Source organism: Salmo salar, chromosome 15 (assembly GCF_965601325.2).
Source record: "Salmo salar chromosome 15, fSalSal1, whole genome shotgun sequence".
NCBI lineage: Eukaryota > Metazoa > Chordata > Actinopteri > Salmoniformes > Salmonidae > Salmo > Salmo salar.
In genome coordinates, this window is record NC_138305.1 from 65,285,024 (window position 1) to 65,291,775 (window position 6,752).

The following is a 6,752-nucleotide window of genomic DNA, read 5'->3' on the forward strand; positions in this document are numbered from 1 at the left end:
TTTACAGTGTCCCAAAACTTTTTGGAATTAGCGCTTCATGATGCAAATTTCTGTTTGAAAAAGCTAACCTTAGCTTTCCTAACTGACTGTGTATATTGGTTCCTGACTTCCCTGAAAAGTTGCATATCGCGGGGGCTATTTGATGCTAATGCAGTACGCCCAGGATCGCTGAGATCCTGGTTGAAGACAGCAGAGGTGTATTTAGAGAGCAAGTTGGTCAGGATATCTATGAGGGTGCCCATGGTTACGGATTTAGGGTATTAGTCACACTCTCACAGTGACTCCTATACCGTCCATACTCTAGTAGAAACCAGTGACAGCCCCTAGTGACATACATACATTTATAGGCACTTTATCCTAACTCCTTCTGTAAGTCGCTCTGCGTAAGAGCATCTGCTATATGACTCAAATGTAAAAAATAGCACTGAGGGCAGATGCCATGTTTATAGCTGGGATTGCAGGTATTTCAGTGCTGGCCAGACATACTGCTTTTACAGGACAGACGCAGACATACACAGTAAACAAATCAAGTCAGCAAGAGCGACTGGGTGTGTATTGCGTCAGAGGGGCAATGGGCACCATTTTTTGGACATATGAACCCGCACATGCACACGTCAACACTGCTAATTGCATTTGCACATAGGCTACCCTGAGAACCATTTACTACTTAAAGGGGCAATCTAAAATTGCTACATACATGTTTTTACTTTTAAATGAATGATACAAACCCATTGATTCTTGATGAATATAAAAGTTATGAATACCCCATCAGAACCAAAATATAAGCTTGTTTTACTCAATTTTGTTTACAATTACATTGTTTAAAACAACACTTTATAGCCTTAACACATGGTTTAAACTACAAACCATGTTTTTGTGAATTTGAGAGTGGTTACATTTCTCCAGCCCAATCCCGCAACGTTATGGTTTGAACTGCAGATTGACCCTTTAATGTAGCCTAAGCTTAGCAAAAAACTCATTGTGATATTAAGTAGAGTAATATTTAAAAGTAATCATATGATGCTGTGAAGAATCTTCCCATATCTTATCACCATCTAGAAGCCACCACTGACACTCCACCTTTTCCCTGGGTCTACTACACTGGTAGAAGATGAATATAGGGGTGTCAAAAGACTGGAAGTATCCACAACTAGACTGAATCAAAATGTGTGCATAATCTCACATCACTGACAAAGGAAACGAGTACAAAACCTTTTTATTTCATTGTAAAAAATAAACTGTTACAATTAAAGTCTTTTTGGTGGTCCATTGATATAGAAATTAATAGATACTTTCTCAGTGTTTAGTTCCTATGTAAACACAGAAGAGTAAAATTACACACACCTGTAGAGCTTCGTTCCCTGACATAAATCACAGTAAAAGGAATCAGTAGCCTTCAGTTCAGAGCCTGAACACAGAAATATATGACAGACAATGTAAGTCTGGTTCGGAGTGAACTCTGTCTCTTTTATGACATCTATCACATTTATATATCTGTCTTACATCTTTTTACAAAGTGATCAGGAAAAATCTCCACTGACAGTGACCTTGGTTTGCATGCAATCAGGTCATAAACCTGGGGAGACAGGGTCAGACTGTCAGCCTCACAGCCTAGTTGCTCCCGAGAGGTATGCAGAGAATGACAGATATTCAGTTTAGCCTCCTGAGGTAACATAAATCAACATATAACCTCTGCTGACCTCACACCACATCCACCTCTTTCTTCACAGACCTTTTTATTACAAATTTTCTTGTCCTTCCCCATTCCCTCTACCTTTATCTTTGTCGTGACCTTCTCCTCCTCCTCCTCCTGTTTCAGAGGGTGTTTCTTTCAGCTTCTGGAACTTCTTCAGGTCAGCACAGAACAACACCTGAGGGTGTGGGAGAGTCATGCTCCATTGACATCAATGCATGACTTAGTGAAAGTTCAAGTAACCGGTGTCTCAAGTTAGGACTGCCTTTATAGATTAGAGAGAGATAAAGAGTAGAGGGAGAGTGAAGAGAAGAGGGGATGGATTTTGACCACTAGTTTGTGTGCTACTCACCGAGTGTAAGGACCCTATGGCTGTCTGAAGAAGTCCCCTATGCAGAAATAAAATCAATCAGTGATGTTTTGTTCAGAATGACACAGTTTGAGGTTGTTAAGCACATACTGTAAGGTGAATCCTCACCAATCTCACAGCAGACTTTGTCTGTGAGGCTCTTCTGCCCGTTACCTGCCACACAGATGTAGTCTTGTTCAGTAATCTGCCACACTTGTCCACAGGCACAACACAGGCCTTGTCCATCAGACACACACACAGTCTGCCACCTACAGGTGGAACACAGGTAACGCTTTCTATGCCTGTGTATAATGCATTCACAGTGGTGGCCTCTATCACACCTATTCATTCCAAGACTTGCTATAGGCATCGCTCCATCCCAAAAAATGTATTCATAATAATGCACTACATACAGTTGGTTCATAGAAAGCCATTCCTCAGCTGCACCCTTTGGAGATGCACCCTTAATTGCCCTGAAGGGTTGAGGCAAACCTTGGGGCCCACCCTGGGCAGAGTGCGCAGTGAATCCCCGGCCTGCAGGTAGCCACTGGGGTCCACCGTGGGAATCCAGGATCTGCTGCAGAAACCTGGACCTGTACCTAAACCCCAGTTCCTTCAGACATGCCTCCACATTGCTGTCTGCCAATCAGAGCACAGAGGACATGTCAGAGCCATAGACACAAAGAGAAGCATAAAGGATTTGAAAGAGCGAGATAGATATCAGACAGACAGCCGGAGTGGTGTTGGTGGTAGTTGAGGTGGTACCTGCAAGAGCATGCAGGGGCGGTAAGTTGTGGTACATGGTCTGGTCCAACAGCCCTGGATATGAGAGATCTGGTTGTTGGAGGTGCAGTTGAAGGAGAACAGGCACTCCGTTGTGTCCTGGAACAGCATGCTCACACCTGGGGTGAAGAACACACACACATACCTGTGAAGATGTTAGCGATGTGTTGAAAGTGTGGGTCGGTTGCTCCCCACTGTGTACAGATACCCCAACTTCCCCTTCAGCTGGAAATAATCATTCAGCAGCTCTTCCTCCTTCATGTCTGGGTCAAAGCTCACAGCCACTAGCGCCTCCTCTTCCTACTTCCACCTCCATCCGTCCCTTGGATCTCTTCCCTGACCCCTTTGACCCCTGGAGCGGGGCCCCTGCCCTCCTCCCATCCCCGTCTCCTGTGGTGTTGGGACTATTGTAGGTGTAGTACCATAGAGTGGGTGAGAGTCCTCACTCGTCACCCCCACAACTCTGGTCTAGTGGCCGTCACGTCTCTTGCAAGTTGGGAGGAAAAAGGGGAGGGAGAAAAAAGTGTGAGGACGGAATTTCAGTAGGCTACACATATACTAATGCCCTGGCCAAAGCCCTCATGTAACATATGTCCAGCCATTGCTCTAGAAAGCGGCAGTGGTCAGAGGAACTTACCAGAAGCTCTGTCTGCAGCCCAGTGTGAGGTCCAGGAGGAGCTCTGACCGTGAGCAGTCCCCACCGACAGCAATGTATGCTGGGACAAAGTGCTAGATAACTCACCACATACTGCAGTATCAGAGATAGCGGATGAGATGACAGTGGAGGACATGAACTCGTCCCTAGTAATAGAGAAATCAAAGGAGAACCAATTTTGATTCAATGCATACAAAGTGGGAACCACCATCAGTTTGCCATACAATAAAAACAAACAATTCAAAATCAAAATACAGGGGGGTTATTATAAACATTCTTTACACATTACAGACACTAATCAGTCAGTCATGTAGCTCTATATACAGTAGGACACCACACATCCGAGCTCAACAGCATGTAGCCCTAAAAACAGGAAATGAGTTACCTCTGATTCATTCTTCCATTCCTACGGGGGAAATTAATGGGGAAAGAAGAGGGTTTTGGGATTAACGACAAAAATAAGGTTACAGGTTAACAGGCTTAGGAGATCTTATAACGTTTTGTTCTATGACATCATCTTCATCAGCTAAAGTAAAGTATTTATGTAATCATAACAAGCAAATAAAGGCTTCATAAATGTCATGTTAACTGACTGATATTATCTCCTAAGCCGGTGTTTACCACGGACCTTATTTTTGGCATTTATCCCCCCCAAAAAACATTCAAAAACTAAATCAAGATTATATAAACATCAACAATCTTGATGTTTGGGGCTTTTAGAATTCTAATCTGTAACGGCTTAGTAAAGTTACCTGTAGTTGCTGTGAGTCCTGGACCTGCAACCCTCTCTGTGTGTCCAATACCTGCTGCTGGGGGTCCCAGATGAGTGACTGCGTGGTGTGAATGTTCCCGTTCATGAACTGGGCTGGAAACAGAGCTGGCCGCCACCGTCTGGTACTATACCTCCTCATGACCCCCCGACCACCCCATCAGCGTGGAAACCGCATGTCCCGAGCCAATTGGAACTTGCGTTGGCGTAGTGTGTGCCATTAACACTGTAGTTCCCCCGGCAACCTGCATGGCACTGTATGCCTCCTGGGGATGGCAATGTGTGTAACACCACACTGGCCATGTGACCCTGGCGGGAAGAGTAGAGAGGGATGGTCCAGGTCTCTCCAGTGGGGCTGGTGATGGTACCTGCAACGCTGTACCGGATGCTGCGATCTACAGTCAACACGTGTGTCCTCAAGAGACACGTAGCTCTGCTGCTGACCCTGGGGCTGGCTAGTACAGTGGCCAGCTGCTGACCAGGCAGGGCGTAGGAAACTGATGGGCATGTCCACCTTACGCTTCTTGGCTGGCTGCAGGGAGGTGATCTGGATGATGCTCCCCTGGGGAGAATACTGCTGCTGCGTGGGGGAGAGAGCTTCCTCTGTCTGGATCTGGATCTGTTGTTCACCTGCCACCGCTGCCAGCAACCCGGCCTGCAGCTGAAGGTTAGGTATGTGTGTACATCAATCGGTAGGCCTGTGTGTGTTTACCTGTTGGTGCTGTTCCTCTGTGATGTTCCCAGAATGTAATAGCTGGGCTATGGTGACCCCCTGTAGCTGTTGATGGGAGGAGGAGGAGTGCAGCTGCAGCACCTGGCACCAAACCACCTGGCCCTTCTGTTGCCCCCTGACCTGCACCTACAGGAGAGGGTGAAAGAGGGGGTTGTCTGCTGTCAGTATCTTTTCCATATACATTTTGGTTAACCAGGATAATCCTCTCAGCAATAATTGCTACTAATTTTTAGGAGAGTGGCAGGGAGAGAGACAGAATGATGAGGGAGAAAGAGAGTAGAGCAAGGAGCGCAAGAAAAGGTCCTGACCTGTATTATGTCTTGGCCTTGCGGCATTGGCTGTGGTCATATGGGGTGAGAGCTGCTGCTGTCACTGGGACACCTGTACCTGTTGTTGCTGAAGGTAGAGCACAATGTGGTTATAATATGGATAATGTCACCAACTCCATGTTGTGTTTCACTAACTGTACCTTCTCTTTCCTGCCCTCAGTCTCTTACCGGCCAGGACAGTTCCAGCAGTGACCCAGCCACCTCGTTGCTGTCTGTGTAGATGCAGTTGACCCCCCCCTGCTGGTAAACCATGGTGGTGGTTGTGGTGGCAACACCGCCCTGCTGGTTGAACTCCTGCAGTGCCTCGAGTTCTTGTTGGTCAGGGACTCCAGGAACTCCTTCATCCGATGCTGGGGGACACTGCGGACCTTCAGCCTCACTAGCTCCTCAAACGAGCCCTCCATGCTATTCGCTACTCTAAGGTGATGGGGAAGGGGCGTCTGTGTGGACAGAGACAAACAAGATGCATGTCAATTAGTATTGTACCATAACCCTGCCGTTAATGACTTACTGTCATGAAGGCGTAAGTTACAATGGCTGTACATAAATGGGGTTGTGGTACACAGCTAGTCAGATTTTGTTGGTTCACAAGAAAAATGAAAACGCTTCAGTTTTGGATGGAAAATAAAGTTTTAGACCAATAATATTTGCTGAGGAAAATGTTAACTATTGTGGCAGTCCACTCACTGAAGATAGTAGGATCTAGATTCCTGTCCAGCAAGTGTTGCTTTCAGTATGACAGAACAGTGTGCAACGTTGAATTAAACGGAAACGGTACTATACGACCAGGGGTGTATTCATTAGTCGAACTCTGTTGCAAAACATTTGGTCTGTGGCAAAGGAGGGAACGTTTAAACAAAAGTCCTTGCAGCAAAGCTAATAATACAAATTATTCCAAGTAGATGTTTGCTGTGCTAATTCCAAAAAGTCAATGTAAAAATATATCCACAGGGAAATGCACACGCAAGATATCAAAGTTGTATACTGTATGATTAATATTGACCTATCTGAATTTGTCCAATAGAAACTCATTCTCGTTGCAAAACGTTTTCCATTTGGTGGAAACGGTTTCCAAATGTTTTGCAATGGTTTCCAAACATTTACACCAAATGTTTTGCCATGGATACACCCGACTAATGAATACACCCTAGATTAAAAACCTTGTAATTAAGGTGGCCCTGAGAGCGATTACCGTGCTGCACGAGTTTTGCAAGTTTCTAAATGGTCACACCCATATTGATCAGACCACACCTCGCCATATCCACCAAACATACCGCAAAGGCTGTTGAAGAATGGTGCGCACGATTCAAAACAAACCGTCACGCAACGTAGCAAACGTTGAAGTAAACTGAACACCCCCCAGGAGTATGTCAGTGGTTGAATCCAGGAAAGTTTGACATCATGCAGAAGCTAAAGGGTTACATTTGATGGCCTGGGCCCT

At 45.6% G+C, this 6,752-nt stretch overlaps 1 pseudogene across 1 annotated transcript; it reads right to left on the bottom strand.

Moving 5' to 3' along the window:
- Positions 1-1,199: 1,199 nt before the first annotated feature.
- On the bottom strand, positions 1,200-5,563 carry LOC123727313 (uncharacterized; annotated as a pseudogene). The gene is made up of 9 exons (XR_014380539.1): positions 5,480-5,563; positions 5,370-5,378; positions 4,962-5,108; positions 4,618-4,910; positions 3,568-3,626; positions 2,808-3,266; positions 2,535-2,681; positions 2,172-2,311; positions 1,200-2,082 (listed from the first exon to the last, which is right to left on the bottom strand). The product of XR_014380539.1 is annotated as an uncharacterized LOC123727313 (transcript).
- Positions 5,564-6,752: the final 1,189 nt, after the last annotated feature.